Genomic DNA, 24,986 nt, shown 5'->3' with positions numbered 1-24,986 from the left:
ATCAAATTAAAGCAATACTCCAATATTAAATAATCAACCGATCGCATCCTCCGGCCAACAAATTTTGGTATTTTTTCTTCATTCAGAAGTTTAAATAAAGGCGAAAATATTACAATTACTCCACCGGGGACTATATATATACACATAGTTGGTATTTTTCCCCTCAATTTATCCAAACGCAAAAAATACCAGCAAAAATATACCAAACTTGATCCCAACCATAATACATATACCAAAAGGGTTAAATATTATAGTATTACTTCTCAACGGGTGATATTCGAACTCATCACTCACTGTTCCTAATCCGTATTATTGGGTTTAATTCCGCAAAGTAACCAGGTCGGTACTTGCTTCCAATTTCTATTTCTCCGATCCACTACTTTTTTTGTCGACACCTCGTTTCACTGTTCCAGAAGTGGGCCAGGTTTCCTATTTATCCGACATAAACAAAGGCGAACAGATTCAGACCCAAATAAAGGTAATTTCTCTTTAAATGTCCGCTGGATGTGATAACAACAAGTTGTCTATTCCACCTGCCGTAGTCCCAGGCATATCCGTAGATCCGCCCACACCCGAACTAACTGCCAAGACCTCGTCGCCCCGAAAAAGGGTCACCCGTGCAAACGTCAAAATGGCACTAACACCTTCCCAGATCGCTCTAAGCAAATTTACTGAGGTCTCAGATCGGCTGAGTGAGTTTGAATCCAGAGCAAACACTCCTTCGCCGATCCCTCCTACTCTGTCCATGCTGAACATCCGCCGCGAAGAAAAACGCGCGTTATGGGACCGCATCAAGGCAGAATACGATGAATGCACCGGGTGCATAGCAGAAGCCGGAGACAGTGCAGCTGATAGTTTGCCAGTTCTCAAGGCTAAATACGGCTACTGCTATTCCGTTTACGAGAGATGTGGGGCTCAGATCGCGGATATGATAGCCCAGGCTCCCCAAGTTCAAGCTGTTCCTACCCAGACTTACATTCCCTCTGGATGTCGGCTGCCTCCGTGCGATACCGAGGTTTTCACCGGAGATTATCTGCGGTGGCCGACCTTTAGGGATCTGTTTACGGCCATTTACATAAACAATCCAAGGCTGACGCCAGTCGAAAAATTGTTTCACCTAAATGCCAAAACAAGCGGCGATGCACACACGATAGTGTCAAACTCCCCCCTTACTAACGACGGCTTTCGCTCAGCTTGGGCTAACCTAACTGAGCGTTTCGAAAACAAGCGGTTGTTAGTAAATAGCCAATTGAAAATACTTTTCAATGTGCAGTCCGTTAATCAGGAATCTGGGTCAGCTATCCGTGAACTTCAACGTACCATCCAGGGTTGCCTTACGGCTTTAGAAATGTCCGGAATTGAAACTGAAAATTGGGATTGCCTCCTAGTGTACATGTGCTCCTCCAAACTTCCTAAGCTCACGCTATCCTTGTGGGAACAGTCCCTGCACAATAAGGCAGAGATTCCGACGTGGCAGGAACTGAACTGAACTGCTTTGCACGAGGGCACCAGCTGCGTGATTGTGAGAGCACTCATAGTTGCTTTACGTGCCGCGGCCGCCATCACACCTTACTACACAGAGGCAACTCCTCCCAATCGCCTTCGAATCCCGCCCCAAGACCCAGATCAAGACCAAGTACACCAGTTGCCACCGATTCCCGGTCCACGGACTCTACAGTACAAAATTACTTCGCGACGGGGTATAGATCCGTCTTGCTGGGCACCGCCATAATTGACATATGTCACCTGCGGTCGAAATTTATAGCTCGTGCCTTGATAGATTCAGGATCAGAGGCAACCTTCATTTCTGAGCGGCTGTTCAAACTAATTAAGTTGCCTCACCAGGTAATCCGAGCCCAAGTATCAGGCTTAAACCAGACAGTATCCGCTGAATCCAAAAAGCTCTGTCAGTTTACCATCCGTTCTCCGACGAGGCCTGGCTTGCAAATAAACACGACGGCCTATGTTCTTCCTCAATTAGCTGGAAACCTTCCATCTTGTCCGATTCCGCAACAGTTTCTACGGGATCTTCCCGAACTGTCACTAGCGGATCCAAAGTTCTACGAGAGTGCACAGATAGATATTCTGGTCGGGGCCGACATACTGCCATCCATTCTCCTAAGCGGCACCCGGCCGAATATTTGTGGCTCTCTCCTCGGGCAAGAAACCATTTTCGGGTGGATCCTAACAGGACCCGTTCCTGCTCCAAGGGAAAATCAGATTTCCGTTTTTTCCAGACGAATCTCCCACACAGTTGACACGTCCCTGGATAGGCTTCTCACCAAATTTTGGGAGGTGGAGGATCTGCCAGTAAAAGTGACAAAATCTTCCGATTTGGCTTGTGAGGAAAATTTTCTTCGAACGACTACGAGAGACGATAACGGCAGGTATGTCGTAAGTCTTCCGTTTCGTGATCCTCAAAACGTAAAATCCGCCCTCGGTCACACCAGATCCTCCGCGTTGTCGCAGTTCCTAAGAACCGAGCAACGCCTGAAGAGGGACTGTCAGCTGAAAGCCAAATACGACTCCGTGATTCAAGAGTATCTCGACCTCAATCACATGAAAGAGGTCCGTCCTACCCATAATTCTGCCAGTTATTACCTTCCGCATCATGCCGTGCTCAAGCCGGAAAGTACAACCCCTAAGTTACGTGTGGTTTTCAATGCCTCCAGCCCTTCAGAGAATGGGGTCAGCTTAAATGATATCCTTCATGCTGGCCCAGTCTTACAGTCCCATCTGACTTTCCAGATCCTGAAGTGGCGATATTTCCGATACGTCTACAGTGCCGATATCGAGCAAATGTATCGGCAGATATGGGTAGATCCGAAGCATTCCCCGTTCCAGCGCATTTTATTCCGCAACAGCGAGGGTCACATTCGAGATTTCGAATTACAGACGGTAACTTTTGGAGTCAATTGCGCGCCATTCCTGGCCATTCGAGTCCTGCAACAGTTGGCAACTGACGTGCAGCTCAGCTATCCAAGAGCGAGCAATGTCATTCGAAATAATATGTATGTAGACGATGTCCTTTCGGGAGCTGACTCCGCCGAGGACGCTAAGTCCATTGTTCGCGAGCTACAAAGTGCTCTAGATTCCGCGGGGTTTCCACTGAGAAAATGGACCTCCAACAACAAAGAAATATTAGCTCATATCCAAAGCGATCATCTTCTGACAGCCGACTTCCTCGAGATCGACACTGAGAGCACAGCCAAAACTCTCGGCGTACGATGGAAGGCGACGTCCGATGAGTTCTTTTTCGTCCCACCAGATTTAGCAACGGAAATCTCCCACACGAAACGACAAGTCCTTTCCCAAATTGCCAAGCTATTTGATCCAGCAGACTGGCTCGCTCCATTTGTTGTGTGTGCCAAAATCTTTATGCAAGAGATTTGGCTTCAGGATCTAGGCTGGGACGATAAACTTCCAATTGAGCTGTGCCAAAGGTGGAACAGCTTTCTCCAGAGCTATTCGGTCCTAGACCAGGTCAGAATACCCAGATGGGTTTCCTTCCGTCCAGAGTTCCGCGTAGAGCATCACGGATTCTGTGACGCCTCGCAAAAGGCATACGGTGCTGCGATCTATGTGCGCGTAGAAGTGGGCCATAAGACGATGGTGCACTTGCTCACGGCCAAGACGCGTGTGGCGCCAGTCAAAACGGTGTCCCTTCCCAGGCTGGAGTTATGTGGGGCTCTCCTTTTGTCCGAGATGGCCGAAGCCATTCTTCCAAATATGCCGAGGCTGACCTCAAAATTCCAGTGTTGGACCGATTCCACGATTGTGCTAGCATGGTTAGCAAAACCAGCGTGCCATTGGACTACGTTCGTTGCCAACAGGGTGACGAAGATCACCGAGTCCACTGAGGCGGCCAATTGGTCGCACGTTCAATCCGAACATAATCCAGCTGATTTGGCTAGTCGAGGAGTTCCCCTTCAAGAGCTGGTGGATAACCCGCTTTGGTGGCATGGACCCACTTGGCTGCAACGTCCACGCGATCATTGGCCCAGCCAGGGAACCGACCTGCCGGTGACTGAGATCGAAAAGCGTGCCGTTAAAGTCCATGTGGCATCTATGCCGTCAGAAGATTTCCTAGATCGCTTTTCCAATTTAGATAGAGCTTTGCGGGTCCTCGCGTATGTCCATCGATTTGTCCAACGATGTCGAAGACAATCACCGCCTTCCGGGGTCCGTCTAGAGGCCCAGGACGTTGCCGCCGCGGAAGAACTCATGACGATTTGCACTCAGCGCAGGTATTTTTCTGAAGAATACCGCTGCTTGAGTCAGAAGCGTCCTGTGCCCGCGGCGAGTTCGATTCTCTCCCTGAACCCCTTTCTAGATAAGAAAGGGGTAATCAGGGCATGCGGCCGCGTAACGGCCTACGACAGTTTGCGGTATGATGAACGACATCCGATAATCCTGCCGTACGAATGTGCACTCTCGCGGCTTCTGGTCAAATTCACGCATCTCATTACGTTACATGGTGGCAACCAGTTAGTGGTGCGTCTCAGATACTGGGTTCCGAGAATAAAGAACTTGGTGAAGGCAGTGGTTAACTCCTGCAAGGTCTGCGTTATCCACAAAAAGAGATTGCAAGTCCAGATGATGGGAAGTTTTCCGAAAGAGCGAGTGTCCTTTTCCCGCCCGTTCACTTACACAGGGATGGACTACGCCGGCCCGTTTGACATAAAAAATTATACCGGAAGAGCTTGTCTCATTACGAAAGGGTATGTGTTGGTTTTCGTTTGTTTTTCTACAAAGGCCATCCATCTAGAGCCTACATCCGACTTAACGACAGAAAAGTTTCTTGCCGCTTTCGCTCGTTTCGTCTCTAGAAGAGGGTGTCCGACGAAGGTCTTTCCATTGTCGGATTGGACTTGGCGAGGACACCCTCTTCTTGAGACTTCCTGCAAGCCGTTAAGGAGTCTGTGACCGATGCCTATAGTCATCAGCAGCTCACCTGGCAATTCATTCCTCCTGGGGCACCCCATATGGGAGGCCTATGGGAAGCTGGTGTCAAGAGCTTCAAGACCTTATTTTACAAGTCCACCGCTACACGGAAGTACACCTTTGAAGAGCTGTCCACCCTCCTAGCGAGGGTGTCTGAATTCCAGACCGCTATCTCCCATGTCCGAGGATCCAACTGATCTCTTAGCGTTGACACCAGGGCACTTTCTTGTTGGTGGACCTCTTCTATCCATAGTGGAACCTGAAGTAAAGGGCGAATCCAAGTCCATTCTGAACCGGTGGCAGCACTTAAAGTCTCTCCATCAACAATTCCGCACTCGATGGAAGGATGAGTACCTTAAGGAGCTCCACAAGCGCAACAAGTGGCAAGTCCCCACAGAAAATCTGCGTGTGGGCGATCTGGTCGTCATTAAGGATGACAATTTGCCCTCAAATGAGTGGCGACTCGGAAGAATAGACTCCGTTTTTCCGAGAGCCGATGGTAATGTCCGCGTAGTCGACATTCGTACGACACGCGGCATTGTCAAACGTCCAGTGACCAAGGTGGTTCTTCTTCCAAGAGAGCCGCCCAAAACTACCTCGTAACGAGCCGCGTTTCTTACACAACTTAGTCCGTAGCCATTATCCACGTTAGTGTTAATCAGCCCTGTTTGTTTTTTCCTTATCCACACTCTAAACAGGAAAATGGCTCCCCGTCCACGTAGCGCTCAGGCTCTGGATAGCAGACGTACTCGGGGTACTCAGTCCTACCGATGCCGAGTCTGCCGCGGAATCCATCCTCTTCGGAAGTGTCAGAGGTTCCTAAAGCTGAGCGCAGAGAAGCGGCTGCGGGCAGTGCTTATTAACAAGTACTGCGCGAACTGTCTCGCACACGAGAACTCCACTGGGAGCTGTCGTAGCGGTGACCGGTGCAGAACGTGCAACCGGAATCATCACACGCTGCTGCACATGCATGACCTTGTTTCCCGGAAAAAGTCCGGCTCCAAGCAAAAGTCCCGCGCCGGCAAGATCCGCCAACTCGCCAAACGCCTGCTCCTCCACCGCGCTCAGCATCCTCGACACCAGCTCCGTCGCTTGCCGCACTTCTCCAGCGTCATAGCGTTAATGTCCTCCCGACTGCTGTGGTGATCGTCGAGACCGGAGAGAAGAAGTTCGACACCGCCGCACTCATCGATCCGTGCACCCCGACAAGCTCCATCGATGCATCCCTGGCCGCCGCGTTGCGTTTGCCGACAACGAACGTGGGCGACGAGAGCATATGCACGGCGACGATTCGTTCGAAGGTCGACGAGGCCGTCAAGCTGGAGGTGGTCCTCAAGATCGAGCCGAACGTGCGCATCCGCACTCCCATCCGTGCGCTCAGTGAGAGCGTCGTCCAAAAATTTAAGGAGCTACCGCTCGCGGATGAGGTTTTCCACCGGCCAGCCACGATTTCATTGATCCTGACGCGGACGTCTACCCGAAGGTGATAAAGCCGGGCTTCCACATGGTCGACGAGGGACTGCCAGTAGAACAGAAGACGGTGTTCGGGTGGATCGTCTCCGGCGCCTGTACGCAGGCTTGAGGCGTAGGCGGCTGGCCGAAGTTCCGTCTCCGTTATTTTTTGCAACGCTAGCGATTGCAAGGGGGGCGGAATGTTCAGGCCCACTGTCCGGCGAATCTGGACTGGCCTCGCTATCCAGCTGCACCAGCTGCACCGCTCTACCGCTCTCCCGCTCTCCCGCGCTCCCGCTCTCCTGCGCTGTTCCTAGCTCCCTCCATGAAGTCTCCGCTGCGCTTTGGAGCGCAGAGCGGAGCTTAGACTAAGTCAGTTCGATTTCTGAAGTTCAATTGAATAAACCGCGGTCGTACCCCCGCCTACTTTTACCCAGTTAACTTTTGTGCACATTTATTTTCGATTAAGGGGCAAACGCGTTCGAGTGGTTTCTCCCCTACAGCTTCCGCAGCACCAGCAGCAAGCGCACCAGCAGCAAGCCACCGAAGCCCAGCGAAGCAGCCCGCCGACGCCGCCAGTTTTCCCGCCGTCGCCTCCCACGCCATTCCACCAGCGCCACCACGGTACCCCGCTACCCCCCGGCGTACAAGCACAAAGTAAAACCTTTGCGGAATCTGTTGCCCCAGGAAGTTTATTTGCTCGCCAAGTGCTTTTTCCCACTCCGGCCCCTCCACCACATATTCATAAAATGTATTTTTGGCTGCAACATTATACATTACGTTGGCGTAGTCCTGGCGTTGCTTAAAGTTGAGAGACCGGGTAAGCGAACAAAGGTTATCGTCAGATACCATCGGAGGAAGTCTTATAAGAGGAAGTTCGCCATTTGAATCATTTTTATCTTGGAGTACATTTACGTTTTGGCCGACGTCGGGTACTGTCAAAGCCCTGAACTCTTCATCAAGGTATTGAGAGGCTGGCCCTTTGGGGAAGGGGCCCTTTTCTTCTCTATACACATTTTGCAGATCTTGAAGAACTCTCTCTAACTCCATGTCGTTAAACACATCATTCTGCTCTTTATTGCGTTTAAAAATTTAAAAATTATTTCTAAATGTGCTTTCATTGTCGTTTGAAATGAGTTCCGTCTCGTCACTTCTCCATGGGAAAAAGAGCATTACGTGCCCTAAGAATTAGGGCATGATTACGTCTTTTTACCCTACCAGTCCCATCCAGCATTTGGTAACTTTGTGCAGCAACGTTATTTCCTTATCAACTAAGAAGTTGATTATAAATTATGATCGCCTATTATTAAATCTTAAAGTCTCTAATTGCCTGAATACATGAATTGATAAATTTGGAAAGTCCCTCGAAGAAGTCTTTTTAAACTAAAAAGTAATACAGAATACCTAGAACTATCGAAAACTATTTCTTTAAGCTTAAATTTATATTTAGTAAATACACATTGTTACATCATGAATATTATCTTTCTATACCTTATTGTCTAAATACCCAATGTTCTTTTTATAAATATTAAATATGACTTATCCACGGAAAATTAATTACCTTTTCGAACAGAAATAAAACCATAGGCGTGGCACATTGCTGAAACAAACTTGCGCTGCGTAAGAAGCTCAGGAATCTGCACGCCAAATCTCAATAGCCTAGCTCCCATAGTTTCCGAGATCTCAGCGTTCATCCGGACGGACAGACAGACGGACAGACGGACATGGCTAGATCGACTCGGCTAGTGATCCTGATCAAGAATATATATACTTTGTGGGGTCGGAAACGCTTCCTTCTGCCTGTAACATACTTTTCGACGAATCTAGTATACCCTTTTACTCTACGAGTAACGGGTATAAAAACACCGAAGCTATAATTTGTTTCATATTATTTTCCCACCAATTTTCCGATCGTTCCTATAGCAGCTATATGATGTAGTCGTCCGATTTTGATAAAATTAAATTCGAAATGCAGAACTATTTAAAAAATGTTATTTCCAAGCGCAGGAGGTTATATGTAAAAAAACACCGAAGCTATAATTTATTACATATTATTTTCCCACCAATTTTCCGATCGTTCCTATGGCAGCTATAAGATATTATCGTCCGATTTTGATAAAATTAAATTCGAAATTCAGAACTAATTAAAAAAGGTTATTTCCAGGCGTAGGAGGTTATATGTTAAAAAACACCGAAGCTATAATTTGTTTCATATTGTTTTCCAACCAATTTTACGATCGTTCCAATGGCAGCTATATGATATAGTCGTCCGATTTTGATAAAATTAAATTCGAAATTCTGAACTAATTAAAAAATGTTATTTCCAAGCACAGGAGGTTATATGTTAAGGAACACCGAAGATATCATTTGTTTCATATTATTTTCCCACCAATTTTCCGATCGTTCCTATGGCAGCAATATGACTTAGTCGTCCGATTTTGATAAAATTAAATTCGAAATTCAGAACTAATTAAAAAATGTTATTTCCAAGCGTAGGAGGTTATATGTTAAAAAACACCGAAGCTATAATTTGTTTCATATTATTTTCCCACCAGTTTTACGATCGTTCCTATGGCAGCTCTATGATAAATACGAAATTCAGAACTAATTTAAAAATGTTATTTCCAAGCGTAGGAGGTTATATGCTTAAAAACACCGAAGCTATAATTTGTTTCGTATTATTTTCCCACCAATTTCCCGATTGTTCCTATGGCAGCTATATGCTATAGTTGTCCGATTTTGTTTAAATTGTACTTGAAATTCAAAACTAATTAAAAAATGATATTTCTAGGCTTAGGAGGTTAAATGTTAAAAAACACCAAAGACATAATATTTTAAAGTTTTTTTTACGATTATTCCTATGGGAGCTAAAAGATATAATTGTCCGATCCGGCTGGTTTCGACTTATAAACTACGTGCAAAAGAAATACGATTTTTGGAAAAGTTTCAGCCCGATAGCTTTAAAACTGAGAGACTGGTTTGCGTAGAAACGGACGGACAGACGGACATCGACAGACGGCTAGATCGTCTCGTCTAGTCATGCTGATCAAGAATATATATACTTTATGGGGTCGGAAACGTCTCCTTCACTGCGTTGCAAACTTCTGACTGAAATCAATATACCCTCTGCAAGGGTATACAAATTTCGCAAATAGATCGGCTATATTTTTTTTATTTGTAGCAAATAGTACATATTTTTATTTATTTATTTATTTAAGGGAAGAACATTAACATCTAGTTTCTCTATTTCTTTTTCCACTCACTTTACTCTGTCTTCACATTGGTCATGTGACGTCTGCGATCGGGAGTTAAGCGACTCACCCAGCCCTGAACCTAGTAAGCAAATGAGTTAATTGGCGCCCATAGAAGGATATATGATTCTTTGTAGAAGAAAAGTTTAGTAGACAATTTCTTGATGACTTCACAATTACCTTTCTTTTCCCCATATCAAGTGCCCACCTTTCTTGCGATCTGTTTAAACAGAAATTATTATTGTTATGCGCAAAGAATTACTGGATTTGGCATATTATATAAGATTATACCGGACATAAAGGTCAGAAGAAAATTTTTAAATTGACATTCCATCATCTAAAGAAAAAAAAAATTTATTTAGCTACTAGGATGGACTGATAGTCTTGGATTATTTAAATTCTGTAGCATAGAGAATATGTACCGACTGAAACATCGAATTGTTGGCGGTGTATTTGTATGGTTGAAAATAAGATTGTTTGACATTTGATTCTTTTTTTCAGTTCACTCTTTCAAGTAATTGTAATTGATAGTAGAAAGTGTTATAGTTAGTTATGAAATTAAACCCGCCAAGCTCAATAAATTCTTAAGCCGTTTCGGTACTCAGGTCCAGCCATAATCAATCAATAGGTTTTTTAATCCCCAAATTAAATATAATATAATTAAGCCTATCACAAACCATGAACACCTATATGTTGCCACCTATCAGTGCTTGATCTGAAATGGTACTATAACCAGCGGAGTTCTGCTCCTCGAAACCCCAGGCAGACATAGATTCCATAAGAAATGCCTTTGTCTGGATGCAAACAAACGAAACTTGTCCGAACCGTGGTCAACTCAATATAAGACCTCAACATGTTTACAGCAGGTGATAGTTCGAGTATAACTGTGGAGAAAACCATACCGCAAGCTACAGAGGCTTTCCAGTTAACGAGCTGAAGAATACACAAAATGAGTACGTGCAATCTCAAACCACACCTGACATTTTCTTTGGGAAAGCATCCAGATCTTCATTATGTCCTCTAAACGGAAAGGAGGTAATGACGTCAGTGCCCTGAAAACAAGTCTGGAAAATCCGAGGTGGATTCCACAAGCTTGAAGTGCTGAGCCGAATATAATAGCCTCTCAGCAAGCAATAGGACAAATACCAAATAATATCGAAGCCGTGTTTGTTAACGTTACAACAAAGTATGATGGACTTTATGTATATCATGAAAAACACAATGCAAAACCTTGTGCAAAATAAGGCTAGTATGTAAAGCAATCATAAACTTGAGCAACAACCTCGAACCCTCCCAAGAAATCTAGTACGCGAGAAATCTCTAACGGATTTATCATTGGATCACTCGCTGGTCTTAATAACTCTTCTTCAAAAGCCACAAATAATCAAGTCACAGTGGCATCTGTAAACTTAATCCACAATCCAGTGACTAATAATGAGCCGTGAACCATACAGTTGTCAATTCGCATTAATTGACCAGTTGCCCCATTTACAAGTCCATCATTTGTGTCAATATTGACGGTAACCATATATTTTGCAGTAGTCTTCAGGTGTAAAACATATTGCAGACCCTGAGTTTCAGAGGTCTTCATGTTTTGGGCATGCCTAAGAGTTGATTCTCGACTTCTTTCAGACATATTAGCTGATATAACTGTATATACTGCAGTTGACACAAATTCTTCAGTACTAATTGGGCCAGTTTTAGGTTGTAATGGCTTACGTCAGCACTAGAACTCTTGTCCAGAAAAGCTCAATATCTGCATCTGTCTTGTTGGCTTCAGACATATTATTCAAAGCCAAAGCAAAAGCGTGGTCGTCACGTTTGCCGCGTTATTTACGTTAGCTCGAAAAACTTAAAGTTATTCCAAAGGTTAGCTCCTGCCAGAATATTATAGGGATTAGATGTATTTTCTGCGAATATCCAACGATCTCCAACTGGGCTAAGCTGCTTCAGATCTCCAAACACTATTATAGACTTGCCCCCAAAACTTACATCTCGACTTCTACAAAGTTGACAAAGTCTTTAAACTAAGTATCTAAGCATTTTTGATCCGACCATCGAGATCTCAACTATAATAATTAATTGGATATCAATCAACTTGCAATGCATTGTATTTAAGTAGTATGGAAAGACGGGTTCTGGGACAATTAGCATATTAATGGCCCCCGGCCCCCCCTCCACCCTCATTAACGTATGCGGGTTCTGGGACAATTAGCATAATCCAATAAATTAACTGATTTTAATGGGCTTTGAAGTCATAAAAATGTCACGATCATGTCCATAAAGAGTGTACTTAATTGCCCCCATCGCCCCCACATCCCCATGTGACAATATGGATCATGTATCCTTCCCCTCATTATGTGAAATTAATGGCCCCCGGCCCCCCCTCCCCCCTCATTAACGTATGCGGGTTCTGGGACAATTAGCATAATCCAATAAATTAACTGATTTTAATGGGCTTTGAAGTCATAAAAATGTCACGATAATGTCCATAAAGAGTGTACTTAATTGCCCCCATCACCCCCACATCCCCATGTGACAACATGGATCATGCATCCTTCCCCTCATTATGTGCAATTAATAGTCAGGTGAAAAACGTGTACGTGAGAAAGGTCGCACAAACATAGTATCCAAAGGTTGTTATCTTAGAGGAACATATCCGATCATGTTGGGGAAAGGTGTGATCACGTACCCTTTTGCCTCATTATCACAGGTGTTGCTGTGCACGTGTGAAAGGTCGCACACCCAAAGTATTCAAAGATGGTTATCTTAGAGGAACATGTCCGATCATGTTGGGAAATAATGTTTCCTATGATTGTAAAACTAATTTAGAAATCAAAAGAACCCCAATAAAATAAATCTCACAAGTTAATGATTCTCAGATGTGGAATATTTTCAAATACACATTTTTGTTTCCGCCCCAGAACGTTTAACTGGTAAATTGTCTAAGATTCTCTCCTTTCCACAAATGGGTCATAAACATGTCATAAAAGGGATTCAAGCAAGAGCTACCCGAACATGCGCACCTGTCAATTACCTGACCGCAATAAAAGGGACACATGCACAACCCAGAAGGCGCACGCTCATTAACAAGATCATGGGCCTCACGCCAACGACCTCATACGACCTCATACGACGTTCCCATAATAGGGGTTGAAATCACGACCGCGCAACAACTCGCAAGTAGCCGACATATCTCAGTCAAGGAAATATTTTCCATTCTCCGTACCTGTAATTTTAACTCGAAATAAAAAGTCAGAAGTTTCTTTTGGTATTGCGAACATGTTTTATTATGTTATTTAATCATTTTCATTCTTTTTCTAGATTATAGTATTTATTCATAATGTTGAGGGCTTCCTTTTTGTAATCCGAAATTCGATGGCATACACAAGTATCAACTCCCTCAGTGGCTGCATCATTGCTCCACACGCATGTGTCCATATGATTTCCATGAATAGATGTTTTTATATTACCTCGTTCACATTCAAAGAGTTTTGATTGTATGAACTGGAGCCGTACATAGTGTGCATTGAACAGAATTCCGTCAAATACACTCAAAAAGTTATTTATTTTAACTGAATGCATGTTGTCTATCTAAGTCAACAATCTCGTCTTACCCTTTTAAATATGCTTACACAATTTATAAGAAAATTTTCTACAGGTTTTCATCTTCTTCTTTTACCCAAAAATGTGCATTCTCGAAATTCAACAAATGAAAAATCTTTGATTTTTCGTCTTCTCTTACCGTGCATTCTCGAAATTCAACAAATGAAAATCTTTGTTTTTTCCCAAACTCGAAATGATTTTTTCCTAACTGTCCCCTATTGGCTACCTGATTATGATGGTGTGTCTAAAAAATGACCTTTCCCTTCCCACCTGCAGCAAAGTATGTGCGACCTCTTCTAACCAACACTCTCCTTTATTCTATGATTTTGTGTCTCCTTATCGATTTGATGGTGTCCTATTGGTTACACTTGTATCAAATATTTTTCAAATTCAATACTTCTCATCTCTTCTAACCAATGAATAGTCGATGTAACCAACTAGAATTGCCTTTATTGTTTTCGAATTTAAAAAAATCTTAAGTATGCATCTCTCATCTTCAATATTATCGTTCACGCCCACTTCAAACACTATAAATGATCGAGGACAATAGATAGTCTTCCAAAAATAGCCTTGAAGTGGGATACTCTGCTACGTCAAACACAACTTAAGTAAAAGTGAAAAAGTGATCGTGAAAAAAGAATTTAAACAAAACGAATAAAATAAAATGAATAACCAAAATCAGTTTTGCCAATCCTGCAAGTGTATCTTGCTAAAGAATAAGTGGGCAAATCATGTCCGTTCGGAGTTGCATAAGCGAAATGCAACTCAACCCCTTGACGGAAGAGTTAAAAAAATTTCTGAGGGATTCAAGGGAAGAATACTACATTACATGTATGTAAACGATGGATCGGACTTGATCTTACCTGAGAGTTTCTTGAGTGAAGCTGGATTGTCCCTGCTACCTCATCTCAGCATTCTGTTAGAAAGTTATACTTGAGCAAAAGTCAACTTTGAACTGTTTGCAGAGTATATACTTTTTAAAGATGAATCTGAAGAAATTGATATGAAAAGTTTTCGAAGTAAAATGACGATCATGAATAAAGATTCTGACTTAGAAAATATCTTCCATGAACATACCATGGAAATAATTTCAAAAACACAAGAATTTCAAGAGGGAGATAGTGGATGGTCTCTTATAAAATTGATTCGCTTGGAAATGAATGTGAATCATTATACACCGATGGCTGGTTCATCTTTCATACCACTACCTCGTTTCCTTTTAACGAAAAAAGCAATAGTTAACGTTTGTAACGAAAATGATCACTATTGTTTTAAATGTGCTTTGATTTTTGCCTTGAAAATTGTTAACAGGCCGCAAAGATGTTCGGCATATAATATTGGTATATCGCTGGAGATAATTCGTATAAGTGATGAAATAATATTAGATTTCACAGGATTGACTTTCCTCCTTGAAATAAAATGTATAAAAAATTTTTTAAAGAAGAATACTCATATAAGTTTAAACGTATTCGGATATAATGAAAAGACGAGGGAAATAATTGGACCGCTTTTTCAATCGGAAGTGGAAAAGCCTCTTCATATCAATACGATGTTTTTGGAAGAAGGTGGAAATGACATTACATGTACATTAAAAATATTTCAAGGTAAATTCTTTTGTTAATTTTTATCTCTTTTAAGCATTTAAATAATTTGTATATATTTCTCTTTCAAAGACTAATGACTGCTCAGAGAGGAAATCAGAATAGGGCGCAATTTTTCTGCAATGTGTGTCTAAATTTTTCCAAAACTGAGGAAGCTGCATTGAAACACAAAACGCTCTGCAGTAAAAAGGTCTCAAAGATGCCACAACCCTAGAATAATACATTGGAATTTACCCAGGTTCAACATCAGCTTCAAGTTCCATTCGTTGTCTACGCGGATTTTGAATGCATTCTGGAACCGAAAAATCTTGAAGTGAGCCCCAAATTATTTAATATTAATGAACATATTCCAATATCATATGCGTATTATATAAAGTGTGCTTTTGATTCTAGACTAGATAAATTTGTTTTAGAAACAGGGAAAAATTCGGGAGTAAGTTTTGTAGATTCATTGATAAAAAATTAAACTAAATTGAGTGATGACTACTTAAATAAAATAGTTCCTATGAGAATGACTTTGGATGACCAGCAAATATTTGATAATTCATTGAATTTTTCTATTTGTCAGAAAGATTTAGGGACTGATAGGGTTATAGATCATTGTCATTTCACAGGTCGCTTTAGAGGTGCAGCCCACTCTAAGTGTAACTTGGATTATAAAGTTAACAAATTCATACCAGTATTTTTTCATAATTTTTCGAAATACGACTGTCATTTATTTATTCAAGAGTTGGGAAAGATTCCCGGTGAAATTTCCGTAATACCAATAAATAAGGAAAACTATATTTCTGTCTCAAAGAAAATAAAAATTTTAAGTGGAAATAGTTTTGAAATTCGTTTTCTCTATACATATAGATTTACGCCATCAAGATGAGATACCCTAGCTTCTAATTTAGTTGATGATCAGTTGAACACTGTAAAATCATTTTTCAGTAATGATATAGAATTTCGACTAATGCGTAAGAAGGGTATATTTCCCTATGAATATTTAGATTCCGCTAGTAGACTCGAGGAAACTTCGAGGAAACTTCCCTCCCACCAAGGGAAGCATTCTATAGTAATTTAACGGAAAGGGAATGCTCTCAGGAAGATTATGATCAAGCTCTTAAAGTTTGGTCGCATTTCTCTTGTTCCACTCTTAAAGATTATTTAGAATTATATTTAATAACTGATGTATTTCTTTTAACCGACATTTTTGAAAACTTCCGAAAAATTTGTATGCAAATTTATTCTTGGGTGGCAATGTTGAAATCTACAAATATTCAACTTGAATTGTTGACAGATATAGATATGTATAGATTTATTCAAATTAGCATTCGAGGTGGTTTAGTTCAATTTTGTCATAGATATACAAAAGCAAATAACAAATATTTGTCAGATTATGATTCCTGGAAGGAGTCTTCATTTTTAATGTATGTAGATGCGAATAACTTGTATGGTTGGGCAATGTCACAACCTTTACCATATAAAGATTTTAAGTGGATGTCTACCACAGACATAGACAATTTTGATATTAATAATATTCCAATCGATAGCAAATACGGTTATTTTTTAGAAGTGGACTTAATATATCCATACCGTTTACATGATCTTCATAATGATCTTCCATTTTGTCCGTCAAATTGTCTGGCCTCAAAAGAGGATAAGGTAAAAAAATTAATTGCTGACCTGGCCTAAGAAAAATTATGTAATACATTATCGCAATTTGCAACAATGTATACAGAATGGGTTAGTATTAAAAAAGATCCATAGAGGTGTTCAGTTTTTACAAAAGCCTTGGTTAAAGAATTACATTGATCTAAATACTTTACATAGGCAAAATGCAAAAAATAAATTTGAAAAAGATTTCTTTAAATTAATGAATAGTTCTGTTTATGGAAAAACAATGGAAGATCCGGAGCGCAGGCTCGAAGACTGGACGAAAAGCACATTGTGCCAAAACTTTAATTTCAAAATCCAATTTTCATAGTGCAACTAAAATTAATGATAATTTCTATGCAATCCAAATGAAAAGATTGTCCGTTCTATTTAATAAGCCAATGTAATTAGGATTTGCAGTATTAGACTTATCGAAATGGAAAATGTATGATTTTCACTATCAATATATGAAGCCAAAGTTTCAGGAAAAGTTACTCTTAAATTATATGGATACTGATTCATTTATCTATACAATAAAAACTGAAGATTTTTATAAAGATATTCGTAATGATCTTGAAGCAAAATTTGATACATCGGACTATTCAGATGAAAGAATTAATCTATATAACTTCAAAAGAGTTAACAAAAAAAGTTTAGGGTTTTTTAAAGATGAGCTTAACGGAAAACTCATGACAGAATTTGTAGGTCTGTGCTCAAAGGTTTATTGTTATAGAATAGATCAAGTTGAATCTTCACATAATAAAGCAAAGGAAGTGAGTTCACGAAATCTTACAATTGAAGACTATAAAAACGTTTTATTAACTGGGGCCTCACTATGTGGTAATAGAACAATGTTTAGATTAAAAGCACATAAAATAACTACAGTTAAAGTAAATAAAAAAAATCTTTGTGGCAAAGATAACAAAAGAAAACCTAATGTTAATGAAACACAATTTTTAGAGTTAAGTAATGAAGACTATGGTACGACATCAATAAAACATCAGAGATTAATTGAAAAAGATATTTTAGAAAATGTTGAATGGCTAGAATCAAATTCATTTTGCTTGGGTGAGATGATACAAAATAATTATGTGAACGATGGAGAATCATTAGATAGCCTTAAATTTCAAAAGGAACATATTGAAAAAAAACTATTTTATAAATCAGTTGAATTGGAGATGTTTTATTATGATCGAGACTTTGGAAAATATAAATGAAAATGATTTTGAGTTTGTAAAAAGTGTTTTTATTATATTTAATTTTAGTTTAAAACATTGTACAAAAATATTAATATTAAACTTAATATAAGATAAGATAAATATGTAAATAAAAATTAATTTACAAATAAAAATTAATTAAATAAATCATTTATTATACTACAAAATGGCTTCCTTGTTTATCCAGCTAGTCTTTGAAAACCCGAGCCACTTAACCAAAACCTTATTTCCTTTTCGCCTTACAATTTTTTCAACTAGGTATGTGTGGGGAAATCGTGTTTTTTCAGTTCTTCTTTATAGAATCCGCCCTGAATCGGGCTACCATCTAAATCTTCAAGTAAGTATGTTTTTGGGTATGTATTCTTCACCTTTCTAATTTTAAAGATTTCAGTTGTATAGTTTGGTGTATACCCTTTCTCAAAGACATGTTTATATTTACTGATACGAACGTGGTCCCCCTTACGGAATTTACTTGCAACAAATATTTTCAGGTGATTATACGATGTTTGTAATATTTGTTTTTCATTGGAAGAATTGACTTTACTTGGACTCATTTTTATTGTTCTATGCACTCTATTATTATATTTATTAATTAATTGTTTATACATATCTATCCACTTATATTTTCCATTGAAACTAAACTCACTCCACATTAATTCTTTAAGAGTTCTATTGAAACGTTCAACTATTGATGATTTTAGAGTACTGAAGGTTGAATAATGATTTATCCTATAACTTTTCATTAATACCTTAAATTTGGAATTAAAGAATTCAGTGCCATCATTAGTTTGCAGGTTTCTTGGTGTTCCATGACCCGATTTAAATATTCTCTCCATGGCTTGGGAAACATCATTTGCATTTTTTGATTTTAATGCCTCACCCCAAGCATATTTCGAAAATGTGTCTATAACAGTCAACAAGTATCGGAACCCATCATTAGATTTTGAAAAGGCTCCCATTTCAACCAAATCTGCTTGCCACAGATCGTTTATACCCCTTGTAATCACTCGTCTTCGTTGAAAGTTTTTTCGAGATGGTCCGTGCAACTCATTTACGATTTCTCGCTTAATCATATTCTTCTAATAGGCTGAAAAGCGACACCTTCTAACTCAATTGTGGTTTTTTTCGGTAATGATATCGGTTTTGTTACATATTTAAATATATAGCCCTCAATGGATTTAATTTTTTCCAGATTTTTGGCAAAAATTTGGTCAGCGCTGTCTGCCCTCTTATTATTCAATTCAATTTTATTTTCTAAGCTTGAAATTTTTGTGAGTCGACGATTAACATTTTGAGTTATAATTTTTCTTAAATCTTCTCCCAACTTTCCGAGGATCTCATCAGTATATTGTTTCGTTGCTAGGTCATTGTTGTCTAAAGGTTTAGATCCGTTTTTTATACGTTTATTTTGAGCATTTAGATTACCGTCCTCATCGATGAATAATCCCTCAGTAGAATTAACACGTCTTTTCAAATTTTCTGATCGTTCCTTATCAACAGAAAAATGTCCAAACTTGTCGACAGACATGATGTTTACAAATGTAAAACATATTTGTCCTTCCTATTTATACCAATTAAAATATAATCCTTTCTTCACGCAATTCCTCTAATATTGAAAAAATTTCGTTGTTGTGGCTGGTGTTACCCGCTCCTTTTGATGCTACTAAAATTTCCAATCGTTCGACTAACTCATTTACATCATTCCAATAAACATAGTTTGGATTTGATTTCCTTATCAACAGAAAAATGTCCAAACTTGTCGACAGACATGATGTTTACAAATGTAAAACATATTTGTCCTTCCTATTTATAGCAATTAATTTATAATCCTTTCTTCACGCAATTCCTCTAATATTGAAAAAATTTCGTTGTTGTGGCTGGTGTTACCCGCTCCTTTTGATGCTACTAAAATTTCCAATCGTTCGACTAACTCATTTACATCATTCCAATAAACATAGTTTGGATTTGATTTCTGAAGAGTCATGTAACCAAAACCTGTTTTTGAGCGAAGTGGAGTAGACGTTGTAGGACTGAAATCTTTGTCTATCAACTTCTTAATAATATGGCTATATTTGTATGCTCGTGTACCCTTGATTCTGTTATTAGGTTTAAAGCCTACTCTATGTATATTCGTTTCTAAAATAATTTTTTTTATACATTTTCAAGTCTTGATCATCATAGTTTTCAGGTTTACTAAGAAAAATTAGAGAGTACAGACCAGGAGTCAGATCACAACTCATTCCACTAGAAAATGTTATTTTATTATCTTTAATTTTTAATTCTTTATCTCCCAAAGTTAATGAATTGTTTGCGCTTTTTTAGGTCCATAACCCTTATCCAACACATTTCCTCTGGTCAAATTACTGATATTAAAATCATAATTATAACTAGTGTTATTATCTTCTAGCTCTGCATCCACACCCATATCGGCCTCTCCTGTATACATTGGTAAAGGTGTTGTCCCTTCTTCTTCACTCTTTTCCGTGTCCTTTTTCTCTTCTTCTATATCTTCCTCTATATTCGTTTGTGAAAAGAATTGATTATAGGAATCACTATCATCGAAAGACCTTGGTGGAGTTATGTTTCGATTAGACTGCAGATCTTTCTCATTAGTTGTAAAGTAGAAATCGTCAAGCTCTCTCTCATCATCATCGTATTTTTTAATTTGCTTCATTTCACGCTTTACGTTTAAACTATCTTTTACATTAGAAATCTTTTGTTTTTTATTTTCCTTAACAAGTTCATGTAAGGGTTCAGTAATAGGTTTAAAAGTTTCCTTCAATTGTAAATTCGTATGAATTTTGACTTGTTTGAGATCATCGAATTTTCGCTTCAAAGCAAATCTAGCTTTGGTTAACTATGACAATATGTTCATTGTAGTATATTTTTCAAACTTCACTCCTCAGTTACTAAACAAATACTGTTTAGGGAACGCCAAAATCTGTAATATTTATATACCATTTCCGAATAAAAAAAGATTCGATACATTTTCTTCATTATATTTAAAAAAGTGTATTTATTGTTATATTCTTAAAATCTCAATCTTTTTAATGATTACTGACCTCTTTCTAAATACAAATTGTCATTGCTTTTATATATATTAAATTTTCCATCAACCATTTCATTGATGATATCATCTTGAAGAGAGGTGTACCTTTCCGGCATGTACAGAATGTGCTCCTCCAACTCGAAAGCAATAGATTCTCCAACCTTTGTTGTTTTGCGCTCAGCCTTGAGGATCGGGAATCTTACACTTTCAGGCATCATTGTCTTCGATAGCAGTGTCTTTTTATTAAATTTATTGAACTCTTTAACTACAATGTTCATCTGGTTTTCCTGATTTATGATGGTTGTTGAGGTTTTTGGACTTGGTACAGTTGATCGACGTTGTTTATAGCTGTATTTTGATGTTGTTCAGTACTTGTTTCGTAGTTGCTTACTACTTGTTTTAGCTGGTTAATAGCTGTTATTAGATGGTTATTAGCTGTTTAGTAGCTGTTAACTAGTTGTTTACTATTATTTTATTATGATGGACGTTGATGCACTACGAGCAGTACAAACAAGTGGCCCAACGACACCAAGCACGTGCTTGTTACGCGCGGGGCCCTTTTATCAATTTGGGCAAAAATACGAGTTCGCGAGGAAGATACAAAAAACAAATAGAGACGGGACACAAATGAAAATAAAAGAAGCATCTAAGAATGAAGCAAATGAGTTAAAATATTAGTTTTTAATACCGGGATAGAAGTTGAAGTGCAAATTAAATGATAAAGGTTGTTATAATTATTACATAGAACGCGAAAGGGCTCGTGCAGACAAAAATTAGATGTACATCGTGGCAAATTTAGGGGATAATAATTTCGTGTTAGTCTAACAGGAACATTGAAAGTTAGGCGGTTTACAAGTTCTACAGAATCAATATCACCTCTTATAAGATTTTGCATAAAAATAGTACCAAGCATTGTTCTACGATTTGCAAGGGTAGGTAAATTAAGCAATAGTAATCTACTCTGATAGGAAGGTAGCCTTATGTTTTGATCCCAGTTCAAACTACGAAGGGCAAAAAGAAGAAATTTTTTTTGTACCGACTCAATACGGTCAATATGCACTTGGTATTGTGGACTCCAAACCGAAGAACAATATTCCAAAATAGGACGGACAAGGGAGGTAAATAATAATTTGGTTGTATAAGGGTCATCAAATTCTTTTGACCAACGCTTTATAAACCCAAGAACACTCATGGCCTTGCTGACAGTGGACATTATGTGGCAGTCAAATTTAAGTTTTGGGTCCAGAAGAACGCCTAAGTCATTAACTGAAGATATACGGTCGAGTGGCGTATTTTGAAGAGAGTAACTAACAAAAGTAGGAGTACCTCTATGAAAAGTCATAACGTTGCATTTAAGGCAGTTCAAATTTAAAAGGTTATACTCACACCATCCCTGAAAACAATCAATATCTGACTGTAAGTTGAAACCCGACGCTATATCATTATGTGATAAACAAAGCTTAACATCATCAGCATACATTAGTACACGAGAGTGTGTTATGATAGAGGGAAGATCGTTAATAAACAAAGTAAACAGCAAAGGGCCCAAATGACTACCCTGAGGCACTCCAGATGTCACATAGATCAGTTTTGAGGCAGCGTTCTTGAATATAACCCTCTGAGTCCTACCATTCAAATAACTTGAAATCCAAGTTAATAGATTACATGGAAACCCAAGCTGATTTAATTTGAATAAGAGAAGAGAGTGGTTGACAGAGTCAAAGGCCTTACTAAAATCAGTGTATATAACGTCAGTCTGCATTTTATTCTTAAATCCATTTATTACAATAGATGACAATTCCAGAAGGTTGGTGGTAGTCGATCTTCGCTTAACAAAACCATGCTGACACGGTGATATTAGCGAGGAACATAAATGTTGCAAATGAGAAGTAATAATACGTTCAAATGCTTTAGGAATTGCCGACAATTTAGAAATACCTCTGTAATTCTGGGCATCCGCCTTCGCACCCTTTTTGTGAAGTGGAATGATAAAAGAGTCCTTCCAGATAGTAGGAAAAACTGACGATGAAATAGACAAATTAAAAAGTTTAAGAATCGGTTTACATATGGTTGACGCACAAAACTTAAGCACACACCCGGGGAGTCCATCAGGACCGGGAGAATAAGTTGGCGTTGTTTTTTCTAAGTCACTTACGAGAGAAATTTCCGTAATTTCAGGGGTAAAGATACAATTTGCCATATTTAAGGGATTAGGGTAGTTCGAATTTGACCAAGCAGCCGAACTATAAGTAGTTTGGAAAAACTCGGCAAATAAATCAGCAATTTCAGAATCCGTCGATGCCTCCATTGAGTTAAAACGTACCGATGAAGGCAATGCTGACGACTTACGCTTGGCATTGACAAAGTTATAAAACTGCTTCGGATCATTTGAAAATTCAAATTTACATCGACTTAAATACATAGAATAGCAATGACTATTAAGAACATTAAAATCCGATCGAGCCACCACATATTTCGAAAAATCAGATGGCTTACCCGATTTCTTATACTTTTTATAAGTGTTTGTCTTAAGGTTTTTAAGTCTTTGAAGCGCATTGGTAAACCAAGGTGGCCTGTTTGTCTTTGAAGGAAACCTATCAGGAACGCATTCATTAAAAAAGGTATTTAACACTATATAGAAGTGTTCAGTGGCGCTTTCAATATCCATACAATTGTACAATTCTGTCCAATTATATTGAGAAATCATGTCGTTAAGCTTTTTAAAGTTACATTTTCGGAAACATCTCACTTTAGTTTGAGAAACTAAAGGAGAGAGGGTATCAACGCATGGGAGGCAGATTGTCAATTCCATTGTTGGATGATATTGGTCTTCAGGTACAACAAGAGCGTCAATTCTAGATACCGTGACTTCAGACGGGTCTGAAACAAACACAAGATCTAGTTGTCTATTTAATAAATTCCGTATAAAGCTTACTTGCTGTAACGATAATTCTAGAAGACCATCAACAAAATCATGGGCGGATAGAGGTATAGCGACTAGTGAGTCAGTAGGAGGAGACCAAGAAATACCAGGGAGATTAAAGTCACCCAAAACAATCAAAAGGTCACTGTTAGAAAGAAGGGATAGAACAGATTTTATCGCAGACAGGTGGTGCTCATAAATTATTAAATCAGAGCCAGGTGGAATATAGGAGCATGTAGCAAATATTGAGAATGATTGCAAGGAAACTTTCACACTAACAAATTCAATTTCATTAGGAGTATCAGAGTGAATTCTTTCGGAAGTTAGGCTAGTGCTAACGGCAATCAGCACACCGCCTCCCCTACGTGAGGAGCGTTGTTATAAGCTGGTCACCAGCTGTTTTGAGCTGTTATGAGCAGTTATAGGTTTTTTTGTTAAGAATGATCAAAAATTCTTGTCCTCTAGATGACGTTCGATGTGAAGTAGAAACTTAGACTGTGAATTTGAACGCGTACAGGTCCACTTTTTATACTATACAGAGTTCACACATACACGTACCCATACATTGATTTTCAACCCCCGCAAATGTAAATTAACCATTTAAATATACCGGTTTTGACTCCACATTTTCTACGAAAGAAAGTAAAAAAGCGAGGCACAGGTGTCCACAGTTGTATGTATCAAAGTCTTGAACTCTATCGTAGTTGTATTGTATTCTATGTCCCAAGTATTTCACAACTTCTCTAGGTGGCTGAAGATTTCCAAAACTGTCGAAATAATGTATATTATATTTATTATACCCGTTACTCGTAGAGTAAAAGGGTATACTAGATTCGTCGGAAAGTATGTAACAGGCAGAAGGAAGCGTTTCCGACCCCATAAAGTATATATATTCTTGATCAGGATCACTAGCCGAGTCGATCTAGCCATGTCCGTCTGTCCGTCTGTCCGTCTGTCCGTCTGACCGTCTGTCCGTCTGTCCGTCTGTCTGTCCGTCCGGATGAACGCTGAGATCTCGGAAACTATGAGAGCTAAGCTATTGAGATTTGGCGTACAGATTCCTGAGCTTCTTACGCAGCGCAAGTTTGTTTCAGTAGACTGCCACGCCCACTCTAACGCCCACAAACCGCCCAAAACTGTAACTCCTACAGTTTTTATGCTAGATAGAAAATTTTAACTGAAATGTATTTTTCTCATCAAAACCTATCGATTGACTTAAAAAAAAGTTTGCCACGCCCACTTAAACGCCCACAAACCGCGAAAACCTGTGACGCCCACAATTTGCATGCTAGATAAATAATTTTA

General features: G+C 39.4%; 1 pseudogene; it reads left to right on the top strand.

Annotated features, from left to right (window-relative positions):
• The first annotated feature begins 393 nt into the window (after nucleotides 1-393).
• Nucleotides 394-5,074, top strand: LOC139355062 (uncharacterized; annotated as a pseudogene).
• The last annotated feature ends 19,912 nt before the right edge of the window (nucleotides 5,075-24,986 follow it).

Source organism: Drosophila suzukii, unplaced genomic scaffold (genome assembly GCF_043229965.1).
Source record: "Drosophila suzukii unplaced genomic scaffold, CBGP_Dsuzu_IsoJpt1.0 scf_7, whole genome shotgun sequence".
Lineage (NCBI taxonomy): Eukaryota > Metazoa > Arthropoda > Insecta > Diptera > Drosophilidae > Drosophila > Drosophila suzukii.
The sequence above is the reverse complement of the archived record's forward strand: the minus strand, read 5'-3'. Positions and strand labels throughout refer to the sequence as shown.